Source organism: Ptiloglossa arizonensis, chromosome 3 (assembly GCF_051014685.1).
Source record: "Ptiloglossa arizonensis isolate GNS036 chromosome 3, iyPtiAriz1_principal, whole genome shotgun sequence".
NCBI lineage: Eukaryota > Metazoa > Arthropoda > Insecta > Hymenoptera > Colletidae > Ptiloglossa > Ptiloglossa arizonensis.
In genome coordinates, this window is record NC_135050.1 from 19,934,034 (window position 1) to 19,956,466 (window position 22,433).

General features: G+C 47.2%; 1 protein-coding gene across 1 annotated transcript in view; it reads left to right on the plus strand.

The window, feature by feature from the left end:
• The first annotated feature begins 5,042 nt into the window (after positions 1 to 5,042).
• The window catches only part of LOC143144989 (uncharacterized), a 151,180-nt gene continuing 133,789 nt past the window's right edge, over positions 5,043 to 22,433 (plus strand). Inside the window, exon 1 of the mRNA XM_076307921.1 lies at positions 5,043 to 5,161. The gene's annotated coding sequence lies outside the window, so the exon portion shown is untranslated. The remainder of the gene's footprint in view (positions 5,162 to 22,433) is intronic.

The window sequence follows — 22,433 nt, forward strand, 5'->3', positions numbered from 1 at the left end:
GATGCGATAAAAGAATTGGAAATATTCGCACGGGTAGCGACATTTTCGCTCGTAACCTCCTTTCGTACGGAAACCGTACCACCGATCGCCGGGGTACGACCGCGCCAGTAACGACAAATAAAGCCAACCCGTGGCGATTTATTCGCGACGTTCGTTCGAATTTAATTTCTGTCCAACGTGCAACGAATAAAGAGTCGTTTATTTTTTCGTCGTTGTTCGAAACCCGTTATCCGCGTGAAAATTTCACCGATTTCGGGCCGACGGGCGCGACCGGTAAAGCTTGTAGTTTCATTTCAATTTTTCCATTAATGGCCGGACTACGCGCGAAAGATATGCATACGTGTATATATGTATGTACGTATACGTAAACGCGAAATAACCGGCAAAAAATTGCTTCACGATCGATTTCGTGGGAACACGTGGATATCAAACGTGCCGAATTTCACGCGCCGTGAGCGAAAAAAGGTCTGCCCTGCGTTTCGAACGACCCTTTGTGCGGTTCGCGCCTAGGCGAAACAATTTACGGAAAGCGCAACACGGGACCGCGTCGTCGTGCAGCTGTCAAAGGGTCCGGGTTGGATCGGTGTCGTTTAACGTCATTCCTCGACGCCGAAATCCTATCGAGTCAGCAAGATTTCATCGTAAACGCCCCCCAAGGATCGACGGTTTTCGTTCAGTTCGAGGCTTATCGCAACCTTTCAACGATCATCCGCAGCTCCCACCGACTATGTTTCTCTCTCTGTCTCTCCTCTGTTCCCTCTCCTCTCCTGGTATGTTTCTCTCTAGTTCTCTCAGTCTCTCTGAGAATGTTTCTTTCACTCTCTCTCACTTTATCGGTCTTTTTAAGAATATTGCTCTCTCTCTCTCAGTCTCTCTGAGAATGTTTCTTTCACTCTGTCTCACTCCATCAGTCTCTTTAAGAATATTTCTCTCTGTTGTTCTCAGTCTCTTCGAGTATGTTTCTCCTTCGGTCTCTCAGTCTTTCTGAGAATGTTTCTTTCACTCTCTCTCACTTTATCAGTCTTTTTAAGAATATTTCTCTCTCTCACTCTCACTTTATCAGTCTTTTTAAGAATATTTCTCTCTCTCACTCTCAGTCTCTCCGAGAATGTTTTTTTCTTTCACTCTCTCTCACTTTATCAGTCTCTCTGACACTCTCTCACACACATGTTCTCTCTCTCTCTTTGGGCCGCGCTCGGCGGCGCTCGTCGTGAGACAGAGATAAAGCGTCCCGACATAAATAATTTATCCGGCAGGCTTCGCAGCGGCAACGGTGTGCGTTGCATTAAATATGAAATCCAATATAAAGTTTTGCCCGAGCGGTGAGCAAGCTCGGCCGCCCTTTCCCCTTCCGCAAGCCCATTACGCGACCGCGTGCACGTGCGCGCGCAACCGGGCAAGTTTACGCGCGTGCACGCCGCTTTCGTACACGCCCGTCCGTGCCCCACGCTCGCCGGATTAATCGTTATTAGCGATTAATCGTACTCTTCTTTCGCCCGATGTAAAAACCGCGCCGGATATAACGTCAATGTTTAACCGGCCGGTGATAATTCGTATAATATTGACCGGGTAGAAACCAACCTCTCCGCGACACGGTATATTTTGATTTGTTCTGTGCCCCGAGAGTACGAATTAATTTCGAAAACAATTATCGGCGAAGTAGCGCGCGTTTGTTTAACGTTACGATAAATCCTCCGTAATGCACGATAGCTCCGGAATTATTGTATTTGGTAATAAAGTTATGTGCTTGCGGCCGAGCGGACGGGCGAATTAAATAAATTAATTATCGCGGTAACTAGCGAGGTGGTACTCGGTTTTTGCAATCTTTTCTATCGAACGAAACTTTATTCGTATTTCTTTTCTTTTTTTTTTCTTCCGTCGTTGTTGCGAGCTCTACTGAAATTTTTAAGGGAGGAACGCTTCAGGTGAGAAACGAAAGTTGATGTTTGGGAATTTTTTTTTACGCGAAAGGAGTAGTTTTTCCCGACATTCCATTTTATCGTAATATTCCACGACCGGTGTTCTCGAAATGCGAAGCCTTGAGAGAAAAATCAAAAATCGAAAATATCGATTGTTCGAAATTGAAAAGACGATGTTCCGGTGCGGAGTTGCCTATTAAAGTTCAGGCAGCTCTGTATTTTTTTCCCCACCGAAATTCGTGACTCGTAATTTGTTTTGCCCGTCGAGCGAAAGTAACGAAGTTACAGGTGTTCTCGATGGAGGAACGCACCGGAACGGTTTTCGAAAACACGGACCGACCTTTTGCGATATCGCAGTCGCCGCTGACATTGACGCCAATAACTGTGTATTAGTCGAACTTCCTCCGCGTAACCGGGACCGAACGAGAGTAAAGTGCACATCGACGTTCAATCGTACACGCTGCCCGAATATCGATGCGGCGTGAACCCCGCGGGCGCAGCTGCGCCGAGCTGCGTCGAGCTGCGCTTTCGTCCATCAATCCTTGCCCAACTGCGTACGTTTCATATATTCCCTTTTCTCTTCTTTTTTTCTTTCTTTCTTTCTCTCTTTTTTTTTTCTTTTTTTGTTTTTTAATATCAAACTTTCACCGTGTATCCGAAAGCGATATTGTAATAGGAAAAGGTCTGTTCGACAGGATGAATTTCAAAGCGAGCCCCGAATACCGCTACGCCGGTAGAAAATGGTTAATTTCGAGAAGAATATTCATACCGGGGATCGGATATAGAAATTATTTCGCTGTCGATCGTTTTTCGATTAAATCCAACCGAAATTTACAAGAGCGAGAAAATACCGTGTTTTCACGATTTTTACGATACACGCGAAAGGAATCGTTCCGTAAGTTTCGAAAATATTTGCACGCGCTTACAAAACATAGACGGAGCGTTTCAGGTACACAAGTTTACGAACCTTGATTGAAAAATAGGATTCTTGTCGGTTTCTGTACAGTATTATTTCCCTAATTGATCTCACTCCTGTTCACTTACTTGAGAAAAGGTAAGCTTAAAATGTTGCAGTACCGATATTTTTTGTCAACCGGTGCGACGTGATTTCGTTACCTTCCGTTGCGATAAAAGTCATCCAGACGTGATAGAAAAATATCGCTGCAATACCGGTAGCTTTCGTCAACCGGTTCGTATCGATATTTTCGTACCTCCGTTTACAGAGAGTTATTCAGACGTAACAGGAAAATATAACTATAGCATCGATATTTTTCGTCAACTGGTGCGACCTCGTATAGATATTTTCCATTTTCGCAAAGTCCACCAAGAAGCAACGGGAAAATATCGCTACAGTATCGGTATTTTTTCACCAGCTGGCGTGACGTCACGTCGATATTTTCATAGCTCCGTTTACACGAGAGTTATCGCAGACGTAACGGAAAAATATCGCTGGAATACCGATATTCCGTGTTTCGGTGCGAGACCCCGATTCGTCCTCTTGCGAGTTAACGCGCGTCGAGATATAGCGTGGCATTGGTTCGAATTTATTGTACGACCAACTGCGTGAATCTGATAGATAACCGGTTTTCTGAGCCATTGTCGAATTCAGAGCGGCGTACATAAGGTTCACGGTACGATAATGGTTGTATCGCGGTTCCGATCTACAAAAGGTCGACTTTGGAACTCTGAACCCTCGTGCCACGTGCAGCGCCACGGTTGAAAAACAGCCGCCGTGGGTGGATCGCTGGTTCTCGCGTTTGTTTGCCCGAAAGTTTCAACGGTTGTCCCTACCCATTGTAGTTATTATGTTGTAAAATTTATTACGCGTTAACGGACAAATGTACCCGGACAAAGTGTTTTAAACGGACGAACACCACGTGTTCGTTCATTATTCGAAAATGTATACGCTCTCGTTAAATTTATACGATCTGCTAAGATAATTTATTCATCATTTCCGCTCCTGCGCGTCATTTTACCGATTAAACAACGACGTTGAAATAATTCCGAATATCGTCGCGTAAACGTTCGCCATACCGTGAATCGGTTTTCAACGAAAGAATAAATCGAAATTTCTCTACCGTTACGACTGTGCCAACGAACCGGTCTCGAAGTTATCGTTAAAGGGACGAGTCCACCGTTGGACTCTCGATATTTGGAAGAAGAATAGAAACCCGTGGAAGTCCGTTCCGCGACACTCGCGGTGCAAGTTTCGTAAGACGCAATATGTGTCCCGATTCTCTGCGACCCAAATGGCTCGAAAAGGGTCAAGTCAGCGGAGATCCCGGACAAAGCAACGTAGCTCGAGCTCTCGGTGCGCTAAGTTTCTATAACCTCGATGGGACAATGCTTCGATTAACCATGAAAGAACTCTTCCACTTGGCCATGCACGTGGTGTTTCCGAACGACGTCGCACGACCCAAAGGGCGGGGGTTCCTTTTCAACGAATCTCTGAAATACGGGACACGATTCTCGTGTAAGTTTTTACGGGGTAGATTTTCAATGGGGAGAGTAACCACCTCCCACCCGCGAAGGAACACTTTAATAATTTAGAAATTATTCAACTTGTACCGACATCGACGAAAAAAAATGGTATTCGGTTCAGACTCTGGACTTGCGAAATTTACAAAAATCTGTTTACCATTGTTCACGAATAATACACCGCAAGATACGTAACACGGTGTGTATACAAATCGAAAATAAGAAGAGAAAATTTTGCTCCCGACCCTTCTATAGCTTTTACACCGTGTAGCTTCGAAACCTTGTTTTCGGAGAATCGTGTTACGAGAGGGAAAAAATGCTACTTAAATAAAAGTTTCGTGCAACGAATAAGAATTTTAATTTAAATTACAGGAAAAAGTATCTAGCAATGGTCGAGAGAAAAGAGAAAAAATAAAAGTACTCACGAGTATCGCGCGTTCGCGATGTACATTTTTTGAACAGAGATCGGCTCTACGGACGATTTCGCGATATCCACCGAATGCAAATTTTGCGATATTTTCGCGGGCCTTTAGCATCGTTGGCGCGAGTGGAACGACGCCCTCTTCGCGCCCCGCACGGCGCGTTTACGTAAACGACGCGTACCCTCGACGGCGTATAAAACTCATTTCGCTTGTTTCTCGATTTTTCAGGATGCAGAGACAAAGCCGGAGTAGTTCGGAGGTGGAGGTTGCGCTTATGCGCCCCGTAAGCACCGCTGGCTAATAACACCACGGCCCATCCCTGACACCCTGCAGCCACACCAGGTAGGAAATACACCTCTCGCTTTTATGTTCGCCATTTTTTTTTCTTCTTCTTCTTTCTTTTTTTTCCCTCCGTGCATCGACCGTTCGGTGAATGCAGCTTCTCCGGTCCGCGCACGAAATACCTGTTGGAGATTTAGAAGGGAAAGGACAGTGGATTACGAAATAAATATACCGTTTGCTCGCGCGAAAAACGATTAAATTGAAATCAAATCGAATCGTATTCGCATCGTATCGAAATGCGTTACATTGTACACGGGGTTACTGCACCGAACATATTCCCCTGGTATCCAGTCGTTTGAATATGGTAAGACATTAATAATCGTAGAACAATACACGCGTAGCCAGCGAAAAAAGAAAAAAAGAAAATTGTGTCTCGCCGCAGTTACTTACATCGGTGGAAATTCTATTGAGCAGTTTCACTGACCGTGCATAATTTCAGGATATTTCTGTAATTTCCAATTTCACGCACAGCAGTGCGAGAAAACATCGAGGTTTTCGAAAATTAGAATTGGTAGGAGTTTATCCCGAATGAAACTGAACTTGACTCCTTAGGCTCGTTACGAGCTCTCTGCGGTACAGAAGTCGGTGTTGCCGTCTTTGAGCTCGTTTCGTGCCCTTGGGAGGACCGAAAATCGGCTCGCGACTACCCGCGCGGGTAACGGACGCGCGTATTTATATTTTCGCGGACGATTGCGCTCGCCGCGCGTCGAAAAACGAAACGACCGGTATCGGTCGAAACGAGTCGGTCCGCGAATAGAACGGAGACACGCGAACGAACAGAAGAGGAAATGAAATCACGACGAAACGTTTATTTTACGATCCACCGCGACGTCGTTCGCGGAGTTTCATTAAGCGTGGCGCGACGACGTTGATGACGAATCTAGCGACGAGGAAACGGATTTAGGTCGCGCGGCCCACGGAATAACAATCGGGAACGGTGTGGATGATTTAAAGGGAAAAGAAAAAGCGAAGAAAGCGAGAGTAGAGATATTAACGGATTCCGTGGCCGGAAATTTGGAAACTTTCGAAACCTTGCCGCTCCGTGTGGGATCATCGAATCGATTTCCGAATAATCGGGAAAACTTTCTACAGAATGCAGAGAACCGTACGTTCGGATCGAGAACGGTGCAAAGATTCGATTGAAAAGTGTTTTTTTTTCTTTCTTTTCTTCTTTTTTCCGAGGGCCAACTTTTTGGGATAAAATATTTCGTTTCAACGTGGCGTAAAATTGAAATAGTTTTCAAAGTATATACGGAACGAGGATTAAATCGATCTCCTCGAATATCTTCGAAACTGTTTAACGTATCGAAGAACGTTTCAAACGAAAGTTGTACGGTTTCGGGGGAGTAATTTAACGTAAGGAGAATTTCTTTCGATGAACTCGTGGATGTTATTCGAGGGACAAGTTCGTTTATTTCTTCCCGTGGAATTATACGTTTCTCAACGATTCGATGAAAATCGAACCGTTTATGCGGAAAAAATGATTCGCGGTGGAGATATTCGAGTCGATAGCGACGTTAGCGTCGTTCGAATAACGCCAGAAGCAGAACACAATCTACGCTCGCGCACGATGCTTTTTTCTTCGTTGAATTTTCACGAGAGAAAATTTCGAACCTCGCGAAGGTTATAAATTGTTCTTCAACGGTGGAACGTAGTAGAGGGAAGCTGTTGGGAATTTCGAAAGTATTAAAGTCTTTAGAAATTCGCGTAAAATGTGCGCGAAGAGTAACGAAAAGCTTTCAGGTCGGTATTATAACCGAAGGCGCCGAAACAAAAATATAAACTGTGAAAATTAACGTCGACTTATCCGTGTAACTTAATGTCCCGTACCAACGTGTCGAAATCTCTCGTCTCCGGGTAAAAGTATTCCGAGTTAGTACGAACTCGTCTCGCTCGACGAAATAATTTCATTTTCTATTCTTAATTCGTTACCCTCCGAGAGAAATTTGAAGGTCGACCGAGCCTCCTCGTTTCCTAATTATCATACTACTCAAAACGAAAGCCCTCTGGTAAATAATTGTCTCGATTCGAGAACCATTACTTTATCCAAAACACACGTACAACACGATTGTATATACAACGAATCCTGAACTCTCTCGTCGTCCCGATGCGACGATAACCGTGGTTCTTCGGGTCTTTCCCGACCCATCTCGCGACATACCACTTCTCCCCAATTATAACTACCACAATACGCGCAATTCGATGTTTCCAACCCCTCTCATCGTACAATGGACTTAAAAACACGAGTTCTACACATTGGGGATATTTTTATCCAAAAAGTTCGAGCGTACAAAGAGAGGAGCGTATCGAAGTTAACTAATAGAGAATATGAAGAATTCGATTTTGAACCACGCGCACAAAGTTACCTTCGAAAGGAAAGATTTCAAGCCTCGAAATATTTTTCTACCGATACGGATCGATCGCATCGACGTTCTCGCAACAAGCGGGATGAGATCCGCGTGGAAATCGCGGTAATTGAAACGCGCGCGTGTGCCGTCGAGCGGTGTAACTGGAGCAAGGACTGTGGGAGATCTAGATCCTCGCGCGATTTGTGGCCCCCCGGAGGAACAGCGCGGGTTGCAATTTCAAGCGGAACGACGCGGCGTAAAACGCACGCCTTTTTCCCGCGGCCGATACCAAGGACGCGCGGCGTCCCGTTCCGATTAAACTTCCACGCTTCGGTCCCGTACTAATTCATACGCCGCGCGCGATATTCATGAATCCGACGCTTCCGAGCGCTTCGAATATTTCATGCGAGCGTCTCCTCCTCGCCGGATCCTGTCGCTCGAGTCGCGTTTCCGTAATTACGCGAATCCTCTGGAACAAAAAAAAAAAAGAAAGAAAGAACGAAAGAAAGAAAGAGAGAACAAAAAAATCAAAGCCACACGCGCGCGCGTCGTTGCCTCGAATGTTTGCGCTCTGCTGAATGTTGCACGCCGAGGAGAATCGGTGATTTTCCGCGCCGATGGAAACGGTGATTTTGCGCACCGACGACGGAAGCGGCAATTTTTTCCGCCGCGGCGTCCACCGATACGTTGATCGATTATTTTAATAACGCAACGCTCGCGGGCGCTACTTTCGCGAATCGTTGATTCTCCGTGTTTGAAAAATTCGCCAACGGGATATTCGAATCCGGAAATTTTTCAAACTCGCCGCTAGGAAATTCGATGTCGGAAATTATCGAAATTCGCTAGTCGGAGATCCGAGTACGGAAATTTTTGAAACTTACCAAGAGGAAATTCGAGTACGAAAATTATTGAAACTTACCAAGAGGAAATTCGAATACTCAAATTTTTGAAATTTAAAGAAAGAACACTTCTTTGCCGTTTACGGTACATCGATCGATCGTTGCGACAACCACCGGAAGTCCTCGGTACGAATACAAAAATTATAGGTCAATTTACCAGCAGGTGGCCTTTTTCTCGTTTTTTTTTTTCAAAAATTCGATCAAAGAGCGAAATCGAATTTCTCGACGTCCCCTATGGAAATCTCCTCGATCGAATTCAAACATTTGATATACCATTTCTCCCCCCGTTTTTTTCGACGCCTCGTTCGATCGGCCCTGAAGGACGCGTTTTAATTATAAGATACTTAACCGAGGGGTTTTTTTTTCTTTTTCCTTTTCAACCGACACGTTCGATCGGCTCTCGAGAACGCGGTTTTAATCTCCATCGAAGAGTACTCGGCGCGTAGGTACTTCTCGCGTTTCCCTGAAACGTCGTGCACGAGCGCTCGTTCGAGAGCCGGGTGCACGCATCGTTTACCGCTGGGGCGAGGAGTTAATCTTCCCTGGCACGGCAACTTCCTTTCCCGGGGGTTTCGTCGTTGTTCGGCCATCTTCTCGATCGCCAACCCGTGTCGTCGAACCACCGACCATCCTCAACGCGGCGCTCGGTTTTGCTCGAAACTGTTTAACCCGTTTAAAAGAGCGCGTGGACTGCACCGGACCGACTCGTCCGCGTATTCGTCGCGAGTAATCGTCGCTGTTTTCCACCAATTTTATCTCTCTTTTGAAAGTGTCGCGAAAAAACTTGCGAGAAACATCCATCGACTCGATGATCCAAAAGCAATTCGAATCCACGCACAAATGTACTCCGAACGATCCGGTTGATTCAAGATTAAAGGTACAAACTTTGGAAAAAAAAGAAGCTGCGTGAAAAATTCTTTCCAGCCGCGTTACGTGACAGCAAATGCCACCGAACTTTTCATCGAACTTGTTTTCCATATCTTGTACACTTTCAAAGATATTTCCTGTGCAACGTGTAAACTCGTTTTCCATTACGGGGTTGTTTTCACCGTAGTTTTCGCCTGAACGTAGAATAGATCCATTAACAGTACAAGCGCGTCAGCGTGTTCTCAACACCGACGTTGCGTCGATATCGATAATTTTACGTCCTCCTCTGTACGTTGGAAGGATAATTCGCGGAGTGAAAAATTATTTTCGAGAGAGTTCCTTCTTTCCCCGTTTCGTCACGTTGGACCCCCCATCTCTCTCTCTCTCTTCTTCGTAGCCCTTTCCCCCGTTTCCCGGTGAAATATTCCCCGGCAGGATAGGCTGTTTACGATAATTGTCGGCTCGTCGATTTACAGTAATTTTACACGCGCCTAATTAGCAATTCCGATCGCGGAGGGGGGCTAGTGGGGGTTAACGTTGCCGTGCACGCCTTTCGCAACCGGTTTCGGCCGATAATCTACCTGGATCGCGGGGCGTCCCCCCATTCTCTCCAGCTCGTGTCCCGTGTGTGTGCACGCGAGCGCTCTCCGTTCCCGGGACAGAGCGGACGCGGCCGGTTGCAAGCGGAATAAAATGAAGCGGAACGGAGTAAAGACTTTATTCCCGTCTCGGGGTTGGTCGGTCGCCGCCGCGGACCGTAAGCGCATAAAGGATTATTCGAAACGTAAATATGCGGTAACCGAGCGTAGGCGAGACGACAGGCGGTGGGACGTTGAGAGGGTGGAAGGGAGGGAGGGGACGGAGCGGAGAGTTAAAACGTAAACTGGTGCGCGCGAGTCGGGGACGCCGGGGGAAATTGAATAATACAGAAAGACTGGGATTACGCGAATGCCTCGTTTATAAGGCAACGACGACGGTTGAAACGAGGAGAAAAGCGAGCAGCGTGGCGCGTGTTTCACCCCCAGGGGTGAAACGGAGGGGAGGAAAAGAGCGGGTGGTTTTTAAAAGCGGCGCAACGTTCGAGAGCAAAGGCACAGGAATGACGTTGGTTACCATCGGGCTCGGTATGCGATTTTCGCGGGGAATTATTCCGGATTTCGAACGCGAGCAAACACGATAGAAGGAACCGGTAAACCTTTGAATTTTTCGCGTTTCTACGGCCGTTCGAAGAATCGATCCACGAGATACCGGTACAGTTACTAAATAGGAACTCCAAGTTACTAAATAGGAACTCCAAGTTACTAAATATACACACGGTGTCGAAGATACCCCGTTCGGTGAACCGATCGTTTCTCGGTCTACGTTCGCTGCGTATTTTTCCCGAGTAGAATTGAACGGAAGGTTCCACTCGGTTGAACCGAGAACGATAACCGGGACGAATGTACACGGTGTCGAAGACAATCCGAACGACGGTGCGTCGCCTAGCTGGCAATTTTCGCGATCCACGTCGCGGCGAAAGTTCATCGGTAAAAGGACCCACGTGACGAATAAACTGTTACACGTTGTACAGGAACGGTGCTTCGGCTACGCCCGATCCGCTATGTAATACCGTCTTCCATAACGAGAACGACAGGAGATTTCCCTGCCCGTTGACGGCGCACCATTGCTCAAGGCCTTCCGGTCGAGATCTCCGTTATGCCTCGACAATGAGCGACACGGTGATGCGGAGAGACGGGGAGAGAAAAAAGAGAGAGAGAGAGACCTACGGACGCAGGAAAGGGGGAAAAGGAACGCGCGGTGGCATTTTTCTCGCGGGTCGTCGGCTCGAGGGAATAAATTTATTCGCGTTTCATCGCCCCTAAAACGGAGCTGTCACCGAGACCGACCGAAAGTGCCCTCCATCGAGCGTATAACCATTCGATCTTCCGCACCACCCTCGCGCCACCTTTTCATTTTCGCTTTTAGCGGGAATATCACGCTCGACGCGCGCGCGTGCGCTCCGGGACGTTGATACGCGCGCTGACGACGCGTATACGCCGCGGGCCATCGGGTGGGATCCGTGTTGACGAATCGCGAACACGGAACCGTGAATCGCGAGCGTTGTATCCGGAGAAGCGACGAACGAGCGCGACTATACCCGGTTTCGAGCGGTAATCTTCACCCCGGATTCGAGCAACGAGATTCTCACCACTACTCCTCGATACCCGTGTTTTCGTTACGTTTGTTCCTTTACCGTCAATTTTGACAATATTTGCATGTATCGGGTTACACAACGCAAATCGAACGTTACGAACGTTACGTAATTTTACAAACCTGGTTCGTTCACTTGCGAACGTTACGAAGCTACATAATTTCGCGAACCTCTCCGTTTCGAAGTCGCGAAAGACAATTCTCGCGGATCCTTTCGCAGACAGTTCCACCTCTAATTGATCGTTCCTCTTCGCGTACTCGAGCGAAAGCAGCGATTTGTTACGCGGAATTACAGCGAGCACGGCAATCCCCGCTTTCGAGTAGCAATTTTCACCCCGGATTCGAGCTTCGAAATCCTCCTCGTCGCTGTTTACGCGATAAGACACGGGACCGAGAATTGTGTTTCCCCCCTCCGATGAATAATTCAAATTCAGAAAGGTTATTTCGTCTGTTCCTTTTTTTTTTTTTTTCTTCTCCTGCGCTCGGTGTACGGGACGATGCGGGAAGAACGTTTATTTTTTGGCCACGTTCAGCGATACAGCTGAATTCTTCGCAGGGAAGCGCGTAACACGAGGACGATCCAACCGATCGAACAATACCGAAAAAAGAACCGTCCCGTTGGTAACAAACACCACCTACAGCAACCCCCAGAATTTTTATATTCAATTACGCCAAAAATCCAATTTTTCTTCTATTCGATAATTTTTTCCATCTGTCCTAGTTTTCGAAATGCATCCGTGCTATTTCGTCCGTGACTCGAAGGGGCACTTCTCGCCCCTCGAACGCGAATATCGGTCGAACGAGCAAAATATATTCGAGTTTTAATATTTTCCGATGTTCCGTTCACGGTGCTCGGTTTCGCTCGAAATTGTCCAGTATATCGGAAGCCACTCGGGGTAAATACGCGTTTACGTCGTGTACTCGTCGTTACGATCAACCCGGAAGATTCGACGTCCTTCGAAATTAAAAGAAAACGGATCTCGGGGATTCGGGTGTGCAAAAGGTCGCGCGTGAACCTCTTGACATCACCGGGTACATCGTGTTCCTTCGAGAATCGACGCCGGTAGAGATACTGGATGGTCGCACGAATCCAGGGAAACGGGGTCGTAAAAAGATACTCGAATCTCCGGGAGCTCGCAACCCCGTAGCTCGCATCAGCACGTTTTCGCCTCTCGGGCAAGATGGACGCGTAACCGTCCCATGACCGGCGGTGGTCGTTCGATGGGTGGTTGTAAACGTCCACGAAGGACCGTCTCCTCGCGAGGATGCTTCCTCTCGATTCAGGACGACTCGGTGTTCTTCGAACCTCTCGGCTTCGATTCGAATCGCTCGTAATACGGATCGTGGAGGAGAAAAACAAAAAATACAAACACGACGGAAACGAGTCACCCTCGCGACGAAACTGGCAACGTTCGAATAAACGAATGAATTTTTCAAAGGTGATTCGATCGATCGAACGTTTCGGTTCGTGAGAAATTCAACGACCGGGCACCGTCGGAAATTAAATCCCGAGGCACGGGGTTAACGACTGCCGCTGCCTATCGATCGAAATCTTAGTCGATGAAATTTCATTTGCATTGTTCGCTCACCTGGAGGGGAAATTTAATCTTTCTTTTTTACGTACTTCTTTAACCATTTACGAAAAAACATTCGCTTTCCGCGTTCGGTAACTTTTTAACGAATCAAACTCTGACGTTTCGCGAGTTTTGGGCAAAATCGCAGAGGAAGATTTTGTTTCGTCGAAGGAACGACTGTGGTCGCGATCCAAGATGGAGATTCTTTGGTGGTAAATCGCGGGAGAACGATACGATCAACTGTGGATACAATTAAAAATCTCGATGTTGAGAATAAATTGGGAAAAGACGCTCGATATTGTAACGAGAATTCGATTTGATCGTAAATTGACCAGTTCTCGGGAAGACACCGTGGCGGGGATTGGATCGATTCCATTAACGCGTGAAAATTAGCAGACGTTCCCCGACGGTCGACGAATCTCCGAGATAAATTTTCAACCGTTCGGGCCAACAGTTTTCCCTTTATAAATTGCCAAAGACACCCCATATTTCAGGACGTCGAAACGTAAAACGGGACTTAATTCCCTCCGGTTGTAGCGACGACTCGTCCCTCCTGTACGAAAGTGTTATGCGCTTTTCGAGGTCGCAACAGGGAAGTTCTTTCGCTTTTGCGGCAGTTTGCCGGCGGCTGGTGTCCGTGTGTTGGTGCAACGCTGTTGAGCGAACGCGGCACACGGAACGCTAACGCAATTACGCTACGCTCGAGCTTAATGAAAAGCGTCACGGCGCGAGCGCGCCTTTATTATTGCAACTGGCGAAGAATGAACGTAAAAACGTCGAATTTCCCCGAAGCTGTTAATTGTTACTCGACGTAAAGTAATTTGAAAATCCCGCTCGAGCCATTGACACGGCGAACAATTGCTCGGCGAGATTTTTCATCCACTTTGTAACCAGCGACGAGTCGCGCGTTAAAATATCAGCGGTCGTGAAATTTACAACAAATTTTAATCGGTAGAAAATTGCGCGGTTTTCTGTACTCGAGTCCTATGTGAAAATTACAATGACATATTTATATGGAATTTTTTTTTTTACTAAATTGTTGCGCTATTGGCGGTTAGAGAAACTCTGTGTTTTCGTTAAACCGATAAACGTGTTTAAATAGGTAGTCTCTCGTTGCAAATTATTGCGAATAGTTTTCTTTTTCCTCGTGTACAAAAATTATATTATCGTCGATTGAAGAGACTTTGAAATTTGTATTGTTCCGATATGTGTTTCGCACTTCGATTTTCGCGCGCTTTTACTGCAATCGTTGACAAGGTTCGAGAGGACCGAAACCGGGATCGTAAACGTTGCAAGTTTAACAAAACGTGTCCAAGACCTCGACGTTCAGTCTCGAATAGAAATTTCAGCACGTTCGTCGAATCTCCGACCGATTTTCCTATCTCGAAACTTCGCGTACCGTTGCACGTAAATTTCAAGGTTAAGGCGAGGGAAAAACTGGGACAAGATAAGACCCGGCGCTCTTTTGCAAACGCGGAAAGAAATTCTGGCCGATGTCTCGAGCAACGCGGCGGGTTTAGAGCTTCCTTTACCCCTCCTCGTCTCGCCTCGACCTCTTCCTCTCTTTTGTGCTTCGCCAACTCTTCACCGGGACGTTCTTTCGCGCAAACCGCGCAAAAGTGTTACGCGTCGTTCGACTTTGAAACAGCGAACTTTTTCCTCCCGGCTAACATACTTGTAGACACAGTTGCTCGCATTGTTTGGCGTGGAAACTGGCGAAAGTATCGCTCTCGATCGACGGTTTCCGACGATGCTGAAACCTCGGGTATAGGGTCTTACGGGTCGATATCTCGTCTTTCCTTTTATCGATCGCGCGCACCGTAACTTATAGAAACGTTGCCACAGCGGGCAATCGTTTCGTTTCGCAACTTCCGGCTGATCGCGTGGCCGCGTTTTATCGTAACACACGGACTACCCGACCATCTTTCGTTTCCCGTGAAAGAAAATTCACCATTTCTGCGCTTCGATCGACGCTATCCACGATTTTGCAACACGCGGTAACGATTTAAATTCACCCCTCGTTCGACGATTTCGACTTCGAAGATGTTTTCCATTGGAACGAACACTCGAAACGCAACTACGAAACAATTCGATTCAAAGTTTCGTCGAACGAATTTTCGAAAAACATTTGTTTCGCAATTTTCCTTCGCGTTCCATACGGTTCCAAATATGTCTACGATAACACGCGAACTCTTATATTCTTCAACGGGGTGTTTCCACCCCTGGAATCGTTTCTTCGCCGAATCGAAAAACTGAACGATCACCCGAATTACATTTGCGAGAAGTTTCAAATTTTTTCAATACTCGAGCCACCGAACGTACCTTGCAAGTTGCGTCTACTTTGATACCTTTTCTCTTCGCATTATCCGATACTCGAGATCTCCGAGCGAGATCCGTCACAGATGTTACGGTCGATTTACAAATCCATCGATCGAAAATTCCGATTAATTTACGTTCAACGTTACTTTCATCGCTTCAGTTTCATCCGGAGTAATATTACTCGCGTTTGAATAAAATCGAACGATTCTTTATCTACTCTCTCGGTACAACTAAATCTACTTCGTAGATTTAGTAACTTCATCCACTTCGTAGGGACATTTAAATCGAACGATATTCAAATTTTTATTTACACATGGGTCTATATATTCGTACACTTACTAACACGCAACGATAAACTTTGTATCTCGGTAGTGAAGACGCAAAGATCGTATTCACGAGAGTTTGAATTTCCGAAAATGAAACGAGCATCGATTAACGCGACGATTTTTTCGTGGGAACCATTTCCCTTGCTCCCGCGTTCGATGTTTCGTAGCGATTATCGGTTCGTGTGAAATGAGTCGAAGGTAAAACGCGAGACGCGGTCGGGCCAAGCACCGTGGAAATCGTTCGACGGAATTACAAAAGAGGAGTCGCGCGAGAAAAGAGACTTCCGGCGTAGGATCGCACAAGAGAACCAGCGTTAACCGTTTCATCTCCGCCCTTTTTCACCCTCTTGTCTCGCGCAGACTTTTAACTCGCGGGTGGTCTGTTTGACGAAAGTGTTACGCGCCTTTCGAGGTCGCAAAGGCGGACCTTTTCTTCGTCTAGCGCGCGACTCGGTTAGGTTAGGTTAGGTTAGACGCGCCCCCGCTTAGAAAGCGACGACTCTCCCCGATAAGACATCGAAACACCCATTTCTCGAACCTTTCTTAACTCCGAGAGGTCGCGATCGATCTTACACGTGCATAATCATTTTATAAATATCGAAAGAGACGCATCGCGTACGGCGCGCCGACAAAGAGTGGTTGTCGCGCGTTCTCGATATCTGTACTGTATATCGTGTGCAGGAGTAACGGCGATGTTTTCGCAAACTTCGCGAGTGTTTCATCAGGTTTGGTCGTGTTATCCGTCACAGATGTTACGGTCGATTTACAAATTCATCGATCGATTATTACGACTAATTTACGTTCAACGTTACTTTCATCGCTTCAGTTTCATCCGGAGTAATATTACTCGCGTTTGAATAGAATCGAACAATTGTTTATCTACTAAATCTACGTAACTTCATCCACTTCGCAGGGACATTTAAATCGAACGATATTTAAATTTTTATTCACACACGAATCTATATATTCGTACACTTGTAACGTGTACTTGATTTCGATTCGATTCCATCTGGAACGTTGTCTCGTGTCCACTTAAAAGTAAATGTTAAAAAACCAGAGATATCAGTTAGGTGAATCGAGTCGTTGAGCGGAAAGATTCTTCAAATTTGATAACCACTGTTCTATTTTTTAGATCTTTCCGTCCACCGCGATACCGTGTCGTTGGTATAAAAATTTACCGACCGTTCTTTATCGTTTCGTTTCATCGTCAATTTCGCTAACGAACAAACGAGTTAACGGAACGAACGCACGAATGGCCCGCGAAGGGCGCGAACGCGCCGGATAAAATAGAAACAGCGCGGAAGGAGTTATTAAATCTACGATTATCGTCCTTATTAAACCAACTAGAAAAACCCTCGGTTTTCGCGATTTAGCAAGGAATCGCGTTGGCACAGCTGCTCGCTAAAAGTTCTACGTTTCACCGACGCGGTTACGTTATGCCCGTATTTCAACAGGCAGCGTATAATAAAAACGTCCTCGTAATTATAGCGAAGAGCATCGCGGTGTAAACGCGTTAGCATTCGAGCGAAGCTACTCCAGAGGATTTCGCGTGCTCTTTAAGCAAATTCGCGCAGGCAGGAGGAAAACTGCCGCATCCGCTCCGTCGAGAGGTTTACGTAACACGTGGCCACGAATGCGTCGAATAAATTTCGCGCATCGCGGTATCGTCCCGTCCGCCCGTCACGGTTCTCGACTTTCATTAAGAAAGAATTCCTCTATCCGACACCATCTTTGTAAACACGATCCCCCGCGATTCAGTATCGCGGAGTTTGATGCGCGGCGTCATCGAGGCAAGCTTACCGGACGTGCGATTCCAGCCGGAGTTTCGAACTCGATTCGAAAATCGACTCTTGGAAAATTTCTACCGCGACGACTACCAACGTGTCACGGGGTTGAGATCGAACCGTGACGCAACGAAAGGGAGTATATTGTCCTCCGTACTCGAGGATAATATTGCGACGCCACGAGAGAAAGAAACTTGAATTATCGTACTCCTTTGATTCGTCTCGTTTGGAACGTGTTACGGGAAAATAAATTCAAACGCGATTCTGTTTCGACTATTTTCCCAAAATTCGTCACCCTATTCGAAGACGCTCTACGCTCGCGTTCGATCTTCGAAACGCTACGAGAGCATCCACGGCGTAGCCAAATCTCGAAAACCAACGATACCTTCCTTCTTCGATCGACGATTTAACAATTGCGGAACACCGACGTCGGAACTTTTTACCCCTCGGAGATAAACCCGAGCCGAGGGTGCAACGAAGAAACAAACATTCGAAACGAACCGATCGAACAGTCTCTCTCGGTGCGATCTCTTCTTCTTCTTCTTCCGTTGGGGTTTTTGCCCCGAGGAGGAGACACCAGCAGCGCGATTCAGCGTCGCGTCGTCGCCTCGCGGGACGTCCCATTAAAATATTTCCCAGCTCCATCGGGTTCGTTTTAAATCCAAGCGTTAAACGAACGAGCGAGCGAGCAACCGTGCTTTCGCGCCCCGTACGAGAATTCCAGGGTGGTGTAAGCAAAAGGGGGAATAACACCACACCGGCACCGGTTGTCGTCGTTTTCGTGCCACGAATTCGGAAGTCGATGTTCGCCACCCCGCGGGGATTCGTCGTCTTTCTGGATACGACGAGAGAAGCGAGGAACTCGTTCCGTCGTTTAAGCCGTAGCCTGGCTGGCTACGGAGACCCGGAATTCCGGCTTGAAAGGTCGCCAAGTTTTCGTTCCGCGGCCTCGCGCGTGTTCTCCTCTTCGCCACTTCTCACATCCGAGGAACAACGGTCTTCCGTCTCGGGCTACGTATGTACCTGGCGTGTGCGAAATTGCTCGGAAACTCTGGCAATAAGTCGCCGCTCCGGGCACGCCCGGAAGATTCTTTCCACCGCTCGTGGAACTTCCAGCGAGTGTCTTGCTTAAACGAGTTTCGATCCTGGAAGTCGAAAATCCCTTGGACCGTGGGAGTTGAGGACGATCCTGACGACGAGGCGTTATCCGCTACTTTTCTCGACTTCTCGTCGCGAACTGCGAAGCGGTTTATCGTCGAGATAAATTATTCCGGATAAATAACGACTCGCGCGACAACGATCGTTTCACCCGACGTTTATCCGTCGCTTTTACATCGATATTCGCGACAATTTCGGACATCGCGCGATTACGTTGATTCAGGGACTGTCCGAAGTAAACTTTCGAAGAGAAACATCCGCACGAGTTTTCGTTCGCTGGAAATAATTTTACGAAATATCGCGGTGTCCGTACGTTCTTCGCTGAAGATGAAAAATATCGCGATAAATGTATATTTAAGTATCTGCACGGAATGATTCCGTTACGGGTACTTTACCCGAGCTCCAGTCAGAGCGGAATGTTGTGGCCGCTCGAGGTCCCGCGAGCCACTACCCCCACCCTACCGCATAGCTGGACTCGTTGCACCGCCTCCCGTTTCTTCGCTCCGCCCCACCGCGTACCTACGCACGCTTTGTATCTCTCGCATTATCTGTTCTAAAACAAACATAAATATTCTATATGATTCGCAGCTTATAAAATGACCAGTGAACGCTCGAAATGATCCAATCACACTCCTCGAAGTACCGATGACGCATCGTCCGGGATCTCTCGAGCAATCCCACGTTCTCGCGAATCTTTGCTCCGAGTATCTCCCACCTGAGTTAATCGATCGATCCCCTCCTCCCTCCCTTCGCCACGAATAAAATCGATCGTCGAGACACAACTCGCGTTACGGTGAACCGAGAACGGAGACCGAATTATCGTTGCGCGCGAACGTTAGATCGGATCGCTCGAGATTTGTTATACTTTGTAAACAAAGCGTCGGGCGGATCTCTCCGTTCACGGTGATCGACACACTCGAGGCGGTCGAACGTCGGGACACGTCCCGTTCTAGGAGAGAGATCCTTGATAACGCGTTTCACGAGGCGCGGTGCCGGCCGTATCAGGTGCCAACGTCAGGATTCGAGCGAGCTCCGTGTCGAGAAGGAGACGACTGGAAAGGGAAGCGACTATGGACGCGGGAAGGGAAAGAGAGAGAGGGGGGCCGGAGGGAGAGAGACTCCTCGCCGCATGAATATTCAATCGCCTTCCAGTTTGATTTCGCAACGACGACCGTTCTGCTCGTTGCAGAGGGACTTTCTCGACGACCAGCATCGTTGATAACCATTTGCGAAAGAACACTTTCCGCTCGTAACGACGAGCTTCGTGTGCGTCGCGGCAATTTTACCGAACGATAGGAAACACGTCCTCGAGAGAAAACCAGTTGATAATCGCTTAACCACGCCCACGGAGTGTCGTATGGCGTTTAACGTCGCGCTAATGTCGCTTTTCTGTCCGGTACCTCCCTGTCAACCGCGTCGTTTCGTCCCTTTCGTGCCGATCCTCTCGCAAAGGATCGTGTATTTCATCATCGCGCGAAATTATTGTCGTTGGATCGATCACGGTAATACCGGAGACTTTGGATATCGGTCTTCGAGACGTTTCCCTCCGTGTTTTATACGTCGATTAAAACGAACGTCACGTTGCGCGCACCTCGTAAACGTCTCGGTCCCCGCAATAAGTTACTTTAACGTTTATGTGTTAATGTCGACCGTTGGGGAAGGTTCTCCTTTTCGGAGATATTAATAAATTATCTTTTACAGGAAACCGGCCGATACTACGGCCGGTCGATCGCGTCGCTCGGGAATATTTAACGTTTTGTTTACCGTTAGACCGGAGACGGCTGATACTCTTACCTGGATGAACATTTGAAAGAGAAGATAAACTTTCGATAGAACGGAACGAAGATAAAAATTACGCGCCGAATTGTACCTCGAACGCTTATTCGAACAACCAACGATCGAATAGTACGAATAAACATTTATACGCGACTTTTATTCGTCCGTTTCACACCTAAGCGGGCAAAATTCTGCTCGAAATTTCGTATCTTGGCCGTTTATCGAAAATCGATTTCAGTCTGCTCGAATCTATCGAGCATCGTGAGAAAACACAGTCTCGAACTTACGTGTACCAGACCTTACCCAGACATGTTTTATAAATTTTATCAGCCGCGAGAAGTTGGAGTCGACTTCGAGACCTCGTGTCGTCGTAAAAACGTCCGGTTTCAATTACGCGGCGATAAAGAAATGTTTATTATCTTCCAAGATGCGAACGATAGCCGTCGAAAGGTGTTAATCGATAGAATATATCGAGTCACGACAGCGGCCGCACTTCCTGTTTCTACATTTCTTTCCTTATAGCGACGACGGATGGCTCGCTTGGTATTTCATGCGATGCAACGTGTCGCGGAGAAAGTCATCGCGACTAATTGTAAGTGAATCTCCGTGTCTCCGCCGAACAGGTGTGGGCCCTCGAGATGTACTTTCTATTCGATGAGCCTCTTCGGAGGTAGCTTCGTCAGGGTTAGGTGTACAAGATGCAGCCTCGACAACTTGGCAACTATTAACGGTGATACGATGTATCGGAATCATCCGTTCGTGGACACTTAGGCTTCCTTAATTAATTAAAAAAAAAAGAAAATTCTAAACCCGTCGATGTCAAATTTTGTCACACGTATTCTTATTACATCGTCGTCAAGACTAACAATAAGTCAAGTTATACTTGATTAGACATTTTTGGTCGATATTCTATATTTTTTCCTTCTTAATATACATTATGCTGCTTAAAAGTTTCGAACTCGAGCCACATTGATAACAGCAATATTTTAACTCGAAACATCCCGAGAACGATTCTCGACGTATAATACATACCACGAAAAAGAAAAAAGATTGTTCGATCCCCGCGCAAAATTCGTCGAGTTCGCGATTCGGCTTATCGTCGTTCAGGTTGGTCGTTGAACGCAATTCGACGATATCGCGTCAAAAGGATCCAACGAAATAATAGCGAGCGCGAACCGGGAGCAGCTGTTACCGTTACAAATTCCTGCACATCTCCGTGAATTTTAATCTCCCTTTGTTCCACGTCTGGCGTCTCGGTCTGGTTCCACTCGTTTGGTTGTCTCGACGTGTCAAAGAGCCCCGAGTCCCCTCGTTCCCCTTACCGCGGGTCCTCTCGTTCGTTTTCGTGCACGCCGGTGGCGGACGAGCGAAAATTATTCATGAGCCGCGGAAAGCAGGAGTTTCGCAAATTTTAATCCCATCGGAAACTCTGGCCGAGAAGTTTTTTGCGCGTCTTGCAACGGCCCCCGGGGCCGTCAGCTGCAGCTGCGGCGTGTTTTTACCGGAAACTGCATGGTAATAAGGTACGTGCCAATCGCCCGCGGCGAGGACGCGATTTATAGACGAGAGACCACCCACAACCCCCCACCGCGCGCCTCTTTCTCTCTTTCTCTCTTTCTGGCGCGCGCGTGCCCCGGTATTGACAATAACAGTCGCGATAACGCCAACGATAAACGACCGTTAAACTATCCGTAGCTACGTATCGCGTTAATGAAACAGATTTCGACGAAATAATGAAATAATACCAGCCGGTGCACGCGCGCGCGTAATTTAAATTACACTCTCCTGTGCGTAACTCCGCGTCTAGGCGCGTGTGTTACATATTTAATCGCTGCGTCGGTCGCGTCCGGGTAAAACGTTGCGGCCGTTGCAGAAGGGGGAGGAATATTTTCCAAGCTTCCGCGCTACTGTGCGTTACTGGAAAAATGTCGAACGGCTGGATCGTGGGTACGATTGGTAATAGATTAGCCGCGCCTGTATGCACACCATGTGGTCTTATAAGAGGAACTGTCAGAAAGGACTCTCACCGAT